This window comes from Canis lupus, chromosome 19 (genome assembly GCF_011100685.1).
Source record: "Canis lupus familiaris isolate Mischka breed German Shepherd chromosome 19, alternate assembly UU_Cfam_GSD_1.0, whole genome shotgun sequence".
NCBI classification, from domain to species: domain Eukaryota; kingdom Metazoa; phylum Chordata; class Mammalia; order Carnivora; family Canidae; genus Canis; species Canis lupus.
This window is the reverse complement of record NC_049240.1, coordinates 10,586,348-10,599,510: the sequence shown is the minus strand read 5'-3', so window position 1 is coordinate 10,599,510 and position 13,163 is coordinate 10,586,348. Positions and strand designations below refer to the sequence as shown.

General features: G+C 34.1%; 1 long non-coding RNA gene across 1 annotated transcript in view; it reads left to right on the top strand.

The window, feature by feature from the left end:
- LOC111091102 overlaps positions 1–13,163 on the top strand; it is a 212,020-nt gene that overhangs the window by 167,466 nt on the left and 31,391 nt on the right. The window contains exon 3 of the long non-coding RNA XR_005373903.1: positions 3,858–4,052. This is a non-coding gene — a long non-coding RNA (uncharacterized LOC111091102). The remainder of the gene's footprint in view (positions 1–3,857; positions 4,053–13,163) is intronic.

The window sequence follows — 13,163 nt, the reverse complement described above, 5'->3', positions numbered from 1 at the left end:
CTGAGCCGGCATGGAATAGAGGAAAGCCAAAAGAAGGGATAGGATTTTTGAGATATACATCCTCTTGGTAGGTTGGTGGTGGATGATGGGAAAACGTGTCAGGGAAATTATCTCAAATATGGAAATAAGAGAAAGAAGAAAGAAGAAAGAAAAGAAAGAAGGAAGAAGGAAGAAGGAAGGAAGGAAGGAAGGAAGGAAGGAAGGAAGGAAGGAAGGAAGGAAGGAAGGAAGGAAGAGAAAGAAAGAAGAAAGAAAATTGAGCAGCGCATACCTCAATGTTATTTGGGGATTAAGGCCAGCTAGGTTTTTCTAGTGTAATGCACTTAGTTCATTTCGCTGCTTCCTAGTGGTTAAAAATCACAAACTTAATAGAGACTTGTTCCTTTTTTTTTTTTTTTTAAAGATTTTATTTATCCATGAGAGACAGAGAGAGGCAGAGACATGGGCAGAGGGAGAGGCAGGCTTCCTGCAGGGAGCACAATGTGGGACTCCATCCCTGGACTGAAGAATCATGCCCTGAGCTGAAGGCAGACACTCAACCACTGACCTCCCCTCCCCCAGAGTCCCAGGAGACTTTAATTTTTGTTCTATTGAGACACAAATATTTATACCTAGTTGAAATAAACAACCTCACAGATTCATGACCCTGCTGTAATCCATCAGTTTTATATCTAAGTCAGCCATCATATCCTAACATTCTTTTTTTTAATAACTTCTAAATATGCCAGCTTCTCAGATGTATTTTGTGTCATTTAAATACATTGTACTGGTTGCTTCCTTAATTAATTAGTTAAATAACCTCTTTAAAGTATATTCATTTTCTATTTGTTTGCAAGCCTTGATTTTAATTTTCTAAAAAATTACACTATTAAAAATCAGGGATCAGGTATATTTGACCTCCTGGAGATCCACATACTTAGGGCACTGAAATCAACTGTCCAGACAAATATCTCTGCCCAATATCAAAGGACATGAAACATTTCTACCATTTTTAATTCTTAAGAAAGGAGTTGAGAATTTACCGTTAGTATCCTATGCTTTATTCAATCTCGAATAGGAATTTGTAATTTTCATGTGGTCTAGGAAACTTAAACATGAGAAACTGAAATAAAAATTAGTCTGAAGTCAGTATTTCCCATGAGTTATGTAGCATTATATAAGATGCAATTAAAAATATAAATATATATGTATTATTTTTTTTCTGGAGAAATAATCTATCATCCCAAAACACAAGGAATTGCCACAAGGGAAAAAAATTACATCTAAAACTCTATTCAGAATAAATTTACAAACAAAGATTGCAAAACATGAAATTGAAAATAATTTATTGGGCAGCCTGGGTGGCTCAGCGGTTTAGCACGGCCTTCAGCCCAGGGCGTGATCCTGGAGACCCAGGATCGAGTCCCTCGTCGGGCTTCCTGCATGGAGCCTGCTTCTCCCTCTGCCTGTGTCTCTGCCTCTCTCTCTCTCTCTCTGTCTTTAATGAATAAATAAACAAAATCTTCAAAGAAAATAATTTATCATTAGTGAAAATTAGAAGAAAAACAGCAGGATTATAAGGATTCATGATAATAACTAAATTATCTAAGAGAAATTCGGAAATAGATCTAATATATAATATATTTAAACATAATATTTATATGCTTATATATAATATTATGTTTACACATATATTATATAATGGGTAAATATATAATTACACTTATAACTATATAATGTGTAAATACATTAAAAAGAATAACAAAATTTGGTAAATAAGACATCTAAAAACACAAATTAGTGAATTAAAAAACTGTTAAATACAGATGAAGAAAGAATAAGAAGAGCAAAGATATATTACAGAGAAGTGAATAAAATTACAAAAGATATATTGAGATGTTCTAAAGAACATTTTTGGATATTTCAGGTGCAATTCAAAAGGAGTTTTCAATAAATCATTAAATAAAAGAAGTCCCATTTCAAAATTTTGACAAGTTTTGAACAGTGAAAGAAAATAAATCCAGCGATCCCTGGATGGCTCAGTGGTTTGGTGCCTGCCTTCCGCCCAGGGCATGGTCCTGGAGATCCGCGATCGAGTCCCGCCTCAGGCTCCCTGCATGGAGCCTGCTTCTCTCTCTGTTTCTCTCTCTCTGTGTCTCTCATGAATGGATAGATAAAATCTTTAGAAAAAAAGAAAGAAAATAAATCCAGAACAAGCATCACATCTGTTTAGAGAATCTTAAAGAAAAAGAAAAGGTAGTTCACCATAAAAATAAAATAAAGAAATTCAATGCAGTGGAATAAAACTTTAAAGTGCAAAATAATATAATTAAATAGAAAATACTAAATACAGTAGTGCAAGTGAAAAAAAGAAGCAAAAGATACATTTTCGATTATCAAAAGTTTTAAGAAATTACAACTCTTAGGCTTGCTCATGAACTATTATAAAATATAATATTGGAACAATGAAAAAAGAGCTAAAAAGAAAAATATGCAGGAAGAAAGCAGTAATGGTATATATAAGAACTTGTAAATATCAGGGCAAATCTAAATTATCATTGACTATTAGAAAACTATAATACTAATAATAGTAACAACTTGTAAGGGTAAAATATGTTATAGTGCAAATAACTTAAAAATATGGTTAATAATAATTATTAGGTATTGAATATTTAAAATAAGTTAATAACACATATTGTATATTTAAAATTTGCTAAGATACTAGATCTCAAGTGTTCTTACCACAGGAGGGAAAAAAAAGGTAAACATGAAGTGAAAGGTAGGTTAATTAGATTTGATTGTGGTATGGTAATCATGTCACAGTGTATACATATATCAAAGTGTCGTACAGTTACACAGAGAAGAAGAGAAGGCCATGTGAGGATAGAAGCAGAGTTTGGGGTTAAGCAGTCCCAATCCAAACAATGCCTTGTGGCCATTTGAAATTAGAAGAAGCAGAGATATACCTCTAGAGCTTCTGGAAAGATAGTTACCTAACTACACCTTAATTTTGACTTCAGACCTCCAGAATTGTGAGAAAATATGTTTCTGTTGCTTTAAGCTACCAAGTCTGTGGTGAGTTGTTGGCAGCCCTCATAAACTTATATGCTGGGACTGAGTAGATAGTCAATAAACACTGATTATAAATCCATAGTAATTATACAGGGTGACATTGACTCAGAGATGAAGAATTTGGCCATCGAAGCATAACGGAGAAATCATAAATAGATACAAGACTTTGATATCTCTTTTTAAAAGATTTTATTATTTATTTATTTATTTATTCATTCATTCATTCATTCGAGACACAGAAAGAGAGAGAGAGAGAGACAGACAAAGAAAGAAACAGAGAGAGGGGCAGAGACCTAGACATAGGGAGAAGCAGGCCCCATGCAAGGAAACTGATGTGAGACTCGATCCTGGATCCTGGGATCACACTCTGAACCAAAGGCCAACAGTCAACTGCTGAGTCACCCAGGCATCCCAAGACTTATGTATATATTTCTTATCAACTAGGAAAATTGCTATTAAAAATAGTTAATGTAAATCCCAACATCATACTATCTCCAAATGTGAAAAACATATTGTTCCAGTTTTAATGAAAATATAAAAGATATTTTATCTAATGAAATTGAGTTTTTATTTTATTTTTTTTTTAATTTATTTATGATAGTCACACACACACACACACAGAGGCAGAGACACAGGCAGAGGGAGAAGCAGGCTCCATGCTCCGGGAGCCCGACGTGGGATTGGATCCCGGGTCTCCAGGATCGAGCCCTGGGCCAAAGGTAGGCGCTAAACCACTGCGCCACCCAGGGATCCCTGAAATTGAGTTTTTAAACTAATCACATTGTCATTCTTACTTTACCATTCAGTGCTTGAGAAAGACTCCCCTGGTTGGTGAGCCATGAGAGAACAAGAACTCAAACGTTTATATGGTGGGAAAATAAATTTATACAACTATTTTGATAAGCAACTTGGCAATACCTAGAAGGATTGAAGATTTGCACATACCCAAAGTTTCAAAACCCCCTGCCTGCTGTTCGTCTATCCTACAGAAACTCTAGCAGGTATGAGCAAGAAGATCATGAATATCCATTACAGCACTGTTTTTAATATTATTATTAAATATTATTAAAATTGTTCTTAAACATTTCTTAATATGAAAATGCTTTCTATAATTTATTTGATGAAATCCCATAGAGAATCTTAACAAAAGTAAATATTCAAGTGTGATCAGGACGGGGTCTCAAAAATATAATAGTGAGATTAGAAAGTCCATTTCAAGTGATACATAGAAAACCATATTTATTTTAATTTTGAAGATATAAACAACATTGTGTGTTATATATAAACATTCTCTATATCTGTATCTTTATAAATGTTGTGCTGTTAAAAGTACAAAAATATGCAAGTAAACTTCAAATTGAAGCTATTAGTTATCTCTGGTAATGTTTCTTATAGTAAAATCTTGCTTATGGTTATATAGCTGTACCAAAAGGTGTTTTTTTTTTTCTTTTCTGTCACATTTGAAATATTTCATATTTGGAAGTGGAAATTTTTAATAATATATTGGTTTGCAAAAGGAAGAATAGATGACTGGCATATTTTGTTATGCATTAATGCACTACTGAAGTAATCATCTATTCTATTCTGTTAAAATTCAGTGGAAAGTCGTTGAAGGTTTGTGAACAGAATCATAATTTGTAATGTAATTGAGAGAATCGTGTAAGATCAAGTGGAACAGGTATGTTTAGAAGGAAGGAGGACAAAATTACTGCAATTTTGATATTTGAGGTGACACATGATGGTACTGGAAAACAAGGAAACCTCATGAAAAATAATATGTAAAAGAGACATAAATAATTCATCAATTGACTCAATGTATCTGATAGATGGAAACCATGGTAATAACAATGGTTGACATGGGGAAGACAGGGACGCAGAACTTTTTGAATATAGACTTAATAAGTTCTGCTTTGATATCTTTAAAGGGAATTTACATTTTCAAATAAAGTATATTTGAGAAAAATATATAAAGTTACTATGGAATTGTCAAAAATGAGAATTGAAGTATGAAAATGGATGTGGGTAGAAAGAAAGAACTTTTAGAGATACAAAATGCCTTCTTCCTGATAGTATTCTCTCTTCTTAAACTCCAAGATTACTTCTGAAACATAGAAGGAACAAATGCTATCAGTGTATCAAACTATAATTTTTCAGTAATTAAATTACTATACTTCCATGAGGTAACAGGGTGACAGGAAATGAGGAGGGCACTTGATGGGATGAGCACTGGGTGTTATAGTACATGTTGTCAATTGAATTTAAATTTTAAAATGATAAATAAATAAATAAATAAATAAATAAATAAATAAATAAAGAATGAATAAATATATAATTACTATACTTCCTTTATATATCTTTCAGGACTTGTTCCAATGGTTCTCATTGATACCCTGACACTCAACTTCTTTTTGTATGGCACAAAATTGTGGGGATGTAGGGATGGGCAGGGGGTTGAGGTTTAAAAACCATCCATATAACAACAATCAGGGAGTTTAATTGAAATAAGAATCATTCTGTTTTAGCTTCCATTCTTCCTTAGAAGCTCTAATATCTTCAATTAACATGAAAACAAATTTTCTTAACATTGTAAAATGAATTACAAATAGAAAAAAAAACACTGTGAAATACTGCAAACATAAAATGATTATTTGATTTAGTGGGTATAACTCACTAAATTTAGTTCTATAGTCAGGTAAAAGATTCAATGTTGTAAAGTTAACTCATTTTAAAATAAAGATGTATTTAGAAAAATCCTTTTTTTTTATCTTATTGAAAGACTTTGAAGAAAAATTCTATGGTGATGTAAAATCATTATACAAAGCAACTATATTTTCACATATTGTGGCAATGATTATCACCTTCAAAACAATAACTATTGGGGCCCCTGGGTGGCTCAGTTGGTTAAGCCTCCGACTTTTTTTTTTTTTTTTTTAATGTATGATAGTCACAGAGAGAGAGAGAGAGAGAGGCAGAGACACAGGCAGAGGGAGAAGCAGGCTCCATGCACCGGGAGCCCGACGTGGGATTCGATCCCGGGTCTCCAGGATCGCGCCCTGGGCCAAAGGCAGGCGCCAAACCGCTGCGCCACCCAGGGATCCCAAGCCTCTGACTCTTGATTTTAACTCACTCATGCCCTCAGGATCCTGAGACTGAGCTCCACGTTGGGCTCTGTGCTGGGTGTCAAGTCTGCTTAATTAAGATCCTCTCTCTTCCTCTCCTTCTGCCCCCTACCTAAAACAAGCAACCAAACAAAAACAATAACTATTTGCACTGCCACATCAATTTTATGATTGGTATCCTAATTTAATTTAAGGAAAGTTTATGAGCTAGAAGTCCCTGGATAAATAAAGGCGTACAGATGATGAGAATTTTTCTAAATCTGTAGATAAAAAGTTATAATTAAAGAATTCAGATTTTTAAAAATCTCAATTTTGGCTTATTGGGAAAAATAAAAACTGGTTATATATGTCCTCAGCCTCATAGGGCAGGAAAAAATATTAAATATAGGTATACTTTGTAGATAGGACAAATGCACTTTAATGAATCACAATTTCTACACTAATAAAATATATGCGTATTCATTATACCTCCCAATGCAAGTGACAATACTTCAAGATCATCTTTATTCTTTCTTTCTTTCTTCCTTCCTTTCTTTCTTTCTCTCTCTCTCTCTCTCTCTCTCTTCTTTCTTCCTTCCTTCCTTCCTTCCTTCCTTCCTTCCTTCCTTCCTTCCTTCCTTCCTTCCTTTCTTTCTTCTATTTTTAAGTGAGTGCCATGCCTGGTATAGGGTTTGAACTCACAACCCTGAGATCAAAACCTGAGCTAAGATCAAGAATCAGATGCTTAACCGACTGAGCCACCCAGGTGCCCCCAAATGCAATGTACTGTAAAATAACTGATGAGGATTATTTCTGAGAGACAAGACTTAATGGAGAAAAAAATGAGAAAGAGTATAAATATCAGAGTATGGAGGAGAGTAAAAAGCCAATACTCCAGGGAAGAATACAAACAATAAAAAACATACATATATTGTATTTGCCATCATTTGATATAATGTTATGGTCATAAAATACAGCTTCAGAGTTCTTCACTTTAATTTCACAGAAAGATGGGGTCCAAGATCCCTGACTTTGAATCTGGGAGGACCCATGACTCCTTAAAGTACTACAGCATCAAAGGAGCAAATACTATATCACCTTTGAGGGCTGATCAGAATGTGCTTTGTGACTTCTTCTGGCCCTTTCAGAGCTGTCACTCGTGAGGTGACGCTGAGAGAAACCCAAGCTATCTGGAAAGACCTCGTATATGTCTGACCGACAGACCTAGATCATGTCTGGTTTCAAATGTTCCAAGCCACGTGCCAGATATATGAGTAAAGAAGCAATCTTGGAGTGGACTTTTCAGTTCCAGCTGTCCCACCCCCAGCTATCTGAGCCACCTCCAGGTGCATATGCCTCCCCTCGTGAGACCCTTTTATTGAGACAGACAAGAGCCATCCCCATTGTGCCTTTTTCTGAATTCCTCACCTATAGAATCTGTGGCTATGATAAAAGCCTCCTGGTTTATTCCAATCAGCTTAAGATGGATTTATTACTCAGCAATATTACTGGAATAGAAAACCTTTTCATTATTCCCTACAAGTCTCTACATAATCTGGCATCTGCTTATCTCTTCAATATTTCTTCCAATTTCTTTCTCAATCCTTATAGTGGAATTAATTGAGTTTTGTTTTCTGATCCACCAACAGACCAGTGCTTTTTACACATTAGATTAACTGCACTATTAATTTTTTAAAAAAGAATGTTATTCTCATGAGATTTTTACAAAGCTGGTAAATTATTTTCCCCCAAATACCCTTATCTGCAAATATCACCTACTAGATTACATTTCATGATCCCCTTTTCGTAATCACTTCATCTTCCTCTCCTCCTCCACTTAGTCGTTTCTGGCATATTTATCATATTTAAAGAAGAGGTCAAAATCTAGTTATCTATTTATTTACTAGCTCTGATCTGCTTCCACTTACTTTCATGCAATCAAAGAGTTCCAGGTTATTCAGTTTACCACATTATTCTAGTGGCTTAAATATCATCTTGCTCATACCAGTCACTTAATAAATATTTAATTTTATTAAATTATTCATTTAATAAATAAATACATTCAATATTTATTGAATGAACAGAACTCTGTACTCAATCTAATATCATCTTCAGACTGAATCTGTAAGTATTAGTATTAGTTTCAGTTAGAATAAAGTTCAGCCATAAGTAACATAAGAATGCATATATAAGTACCTTAACATACAAAGGGTTTATTTTCTCCTATGAAAGAAGCAGGAGAACGTAGTTTAGAACTGGGAGAAAAACAGTGGACCTGTGACATTGAAGGATCGAGTTGTAGCCACACAATGACACACACAATGACATTATTAGCGTGTCCTTAGAGTGAGGTGTCATATACAGTTGCATTTCTGTAGCACCTTGAGGCATTATGTCCACATTCAATGCAAGAAATGAGGAAACACTGAAGTAGCAAAGGACAAAGGACCAAAGACATACAAGTCAAGTTGGTGCTGTTTTAAGGCTTTCCTGGAAACTTCACTTTGTGACATCCACTAACATGCCACCTGTTCTAAACGGCCACATCCACCAACACGTGAATATTTTAGCTTACTAGATGAAAAACTGGACAAGAGAAAAGTTTATGAATAGCTTTTGTTTAGCCCATCATATATCAATAGTGCCTGACAAGAGATTGCCATTGTTTTATGTATCAAATAATGAACATGCAAGGTGGCTAATTAATTCACTTTTCACAGTTACAGTAAAAAAAAAAAGAATATATATGTGTGTGTTTGTGTGTGAAAAATTGACCATTTCTTCTGACTGGATTGTAAAAGCCAAGTCAGCCTTCACATCTAGGAAATGTTAGTAGTGATAGTAATAGCCATGGTTTACTGACTTTTTCCTATGTAGCGATTACTATATAAACTTATTTCTGTTCAAGATGTCATTTAATCTACCCCTCTAGAGTCTATATTAATATCTCTACTTTATTAATGAGGAAACCAAATGAGGTTCAAAAATTTGCTCTTAATTTTACACAGTTAATCAGCAACACAGTTGGAATTTGATTCCAGACTCATGGAATGACAAAGTCCTTTATGTTAAATGTAAACCTTAACCAACAGGAAGGGGTGCACAACCATGGCTGGTTGCCATGGCAAAAGAATGCCAGAGAAAACAGGCAAGATACTGAGCTATCCAGCCCTATAAGGAATGGATATTTACCAAGAAAGTGCTTTTCACAACTCCCCTAAAAAATTGCATATATGTATGATCCATTTCATGAAAAATATTTTTACCGTATTTGCCATACATAAAAAAGATCATATGGACAAGCTGCTAATATTCTGCAAGTGCAATCCTGGGTGGGGGAAAAGATTTCCACTGTTAAATATATTTTTTTTTCAATACTAACTTAAATACAAAGAGATTGCTTTGCCTTCTAACTTAATATGCTCTTTGTGAATCTTCAAGAGGAAGCTAAATTATATAATTCCCCCAAATTTATTAAATGTGAATATCATTTTTGCCTTTCATACTATGCCAAGAAACTAATGCCCCCAAGAAACACTGTATAGAACAGTTGTGTTTTGAGATCATTAACAACATGTTCTTGATTTTTCAGAAGCTATTCTTGGTTCATAATCCTTTATGGACTTTATGGGCTTTTATGGACTTTTTTACAACATTGGTGCTTCTAACCATAAATGAGCAGAATGCTTTTGAGGACCAAAAAGTAAACTCTTGGGGAATTTGACCTAGAGACCATGATCACAAATTTGAGCTACTTCTCTGTATTTGCCAGGGAGCACCATAGAAGTTAAAGTATCCAAGTGCTCATATCCTTGAATTTCCTCCTACGTATTCCTGGGTTCTAATACATAGGGTGCTAACTCATACCATTACTTCTGGGGCTTCCAAAGGAATGTTCATAACCCTTTGTCACCCACAGAATTCCAAAGTCCAAAGTAAACTGTACTTATTAGTTCAAGGTCACTTGGGGAAATGTTTAAAACCTGAAGAAGACTGAAGAGTCCACCAAAGCACAGAATCTGTTGTTATTTGGTGGAAATTTTCAAACGAGCCTCATTTATATCTTGAATGCTATTTAAAACCCTGCACAGCTTTTATGTCTTTGTTATTGCCTTTTTTAAAATAAAGATTTTATTTATTTATTTAAACAAAAAGAGAGGGAGCATAAGCAGGGAGAGCAGCAGAGGCAGATCCTGGGACCCTGGGGTCTTGTCTTGAGCTGAAAGCAGATGCTTAACCAACTGAGGCACCCAGGACCCCTTTTATTATTGTCTTAAATCACATATATCATAATATCATGCAGGGAAAAAAGCCTTAAATGAATAAGCTAAATAATAATTATCTGAGAACTTCATAATTATTTTTTAAAGATTTTATTAAAAAATAAAAAAAATAAATATCTTATTTACTTATTTGAAAGAGAGAAAGAGAGTGCAAGCAAGATAATACAGGCAGGAAGAGCAGCAGAGGGAGAGCGAGAAGTAGACTCCCCATTGAGCAAGGAGCCAGCCACGAGGCTGGATCCCAAGACCCTGAGATCATGACCTGAGCCAAAGGCAGACATGTAACTGACTGAGCCACCCAGGTGCCCGGAGAATCTCATAATTATATTTAATAATGTAAGAATTTTAAAGTATTTTCTATCAGTTTTTCAAGAATTTTTAAATTAATTATTTTATAATTTAATGAAAGGAAATTTAAAAAATATTTTTTTTTATTTATTTGAGGGAGAGAGAGAGGGAGAAAGAGCAGGAGCAGATGAAGGGACAGAGGAAGAGGGAGGAGCAGACTCCCCACTGAGTGCAGAACCCACTCCAGGCTCTATTCCAGGACCCTGAGAACATAAGCTCAGCTGGGATCAAGAGTGGGGTGCTCAGCTAACTCAGACACCAAAGTGCCCCAAAAGACATGGATTTTTAAAGGTTCTCTTGAACGTCAAAAATCAATGAAATTTCTAGACATATGATGAATTATTCTTAGAATATATGTGGATAGAGTAAATCTCATTTATTTCATTATTTACAACAGATCTCTCTTCTGAATCTGAATGATCATAAAAGGATATTTTTTTCCAGTTTGCTTTTACTGTTTCAAAATATGATATGCTTGAAATTATGTCTGTCAGTAGGTAGTTTAATAATAATTAAAAAAACTAAAAACTAAATTTTTCATTATTTTATTTTTTTGTTAATTTTAATATGATCATAAAGATTAATCAAGGCAGACTATTACCTAAAGGAGATTAAAGGGGAGATCAGATAATATAGAAATAACTTTTATGGGGAAAAAAGTAGAATGTGAAGCCAGAGGACAATTTGCATATAAAATTCCTGAAAAGTAAAGGAAGAACAGAGTATTTCAGTTGGGGGAATTAGGAAAGTTTCTTTGAAAGAACTGACTCTTAAACTAGTTCTTGTATAGACTAAACATAATGAAAAACCAAGCAAAAGATTTGAACAGCCTTCCTAAATTAGAGGAAATACAGATAATGATGAACAGATCAAATAAATCTAATATCACTAATCAGTTAAATGAATTAAAACTAAATACCATTTTTCCCTCTATCAGACTAGCAACATGAAGAATTTTAACAAGGTTTTTGAAGATGTAGAGAAATGAGAAACTATGTGGTATAAATATATAACTGGGAATTGCTTTAGAGTACAATTCTTATGTATTCTACAGTCGATAAATAATAAATATAGGGCTTAGCCTTTCCACTTTGGAAATACGTTGTAGATAATTATGCAAAAATGTCAATTGCAGTATAGCACTGCAATTGGAAGAACTTTAAATATCCATCAGGATAAGAATGGCTAAACAAAAATGGTTTATTCATTATGCAGACTACAATGCTGCCATTTTGTATAATGGTTAATGACTTGGTCTCTGAAAACAGAGCTATCTCGATTTAAATCATTTGTTCCCTGTATCGACCTTGAGCAAAGAACATACTCTTTTCTACCTCTTCTGTAAAATGGAGTAAAAGAATCATTGGTTTCATTGGTTTGTCATGATGATTGAGATAATCCGTGTACCACACTTAAGGCCCAGTGCACGGTAAGCACTCAGATACATATGTCTAATATTTTTAATTTTATTAACCTTAATCTTAGTGTTAACCTCATGATAATATTTCTAAGGTATATTACTGAACAGAAAAAAAAAGAACATTTTAAACGGACCCATATCGAGCACATCATTGAGAGCATACTCACAAAAGCTAACTGTGCATATTTTCAATAGGCAAATGTACATGCATTTATAAATGCATTGAATATATTAGGAAAAAATACACACCAGACTGGAAACAATGATCATCCCTGAAAAAGAAATTGGTTTCAGTACTATTCAATGAGGCTTCAACTGTTCTCGAAATGTTTTAATTGACTATAAGGAGAATGTATTATTTATGCAATTAGAAGAATTTACACATTAAATAGTAAGTGGCTGATTGAAACCTGTTAAAACTAATGGGGATGGGCTGCACATGGGTAGTAATGTATTCAGATAATGAGAAATCATGGTCTCCTTCAGATGTGTAGGCAGTTTTAAGTGGTACAGTTCCTTTGGATGAGATAATAATTATTACGTTAAATAACGAGAGGTTATTTCTCAGCACAGAAAAGATACCAGTGTTTCAAAGCTTTCATTGTTAAGTTATCTGCAAAAGCATGTCACCTATCTCTACTCCATTTTATTATTCCAGCTACAGGAGAGCATTCCTCTCTTTACTTACTCTTCAGTGATCTAACGCCAATAACACCAGTCTACTGAAACGACAGACAAATATAACAAAAAGCACATTAAAGAGTCAAACATCACCATGTAATAGATATAAAAACACCTTATTAACATTTTTATAACACTCTCAACTGAAATAAACAGACCACTCTCAATTTTAACATCTGGTTCCCAACAATTCTTATTTGGGTGATAACTTTTTAAAAAACAAATGCTGGGCATCTTTCATCAACTTTTCATCAAGTAACAGCTGTTCCCTTAGAACAAAAT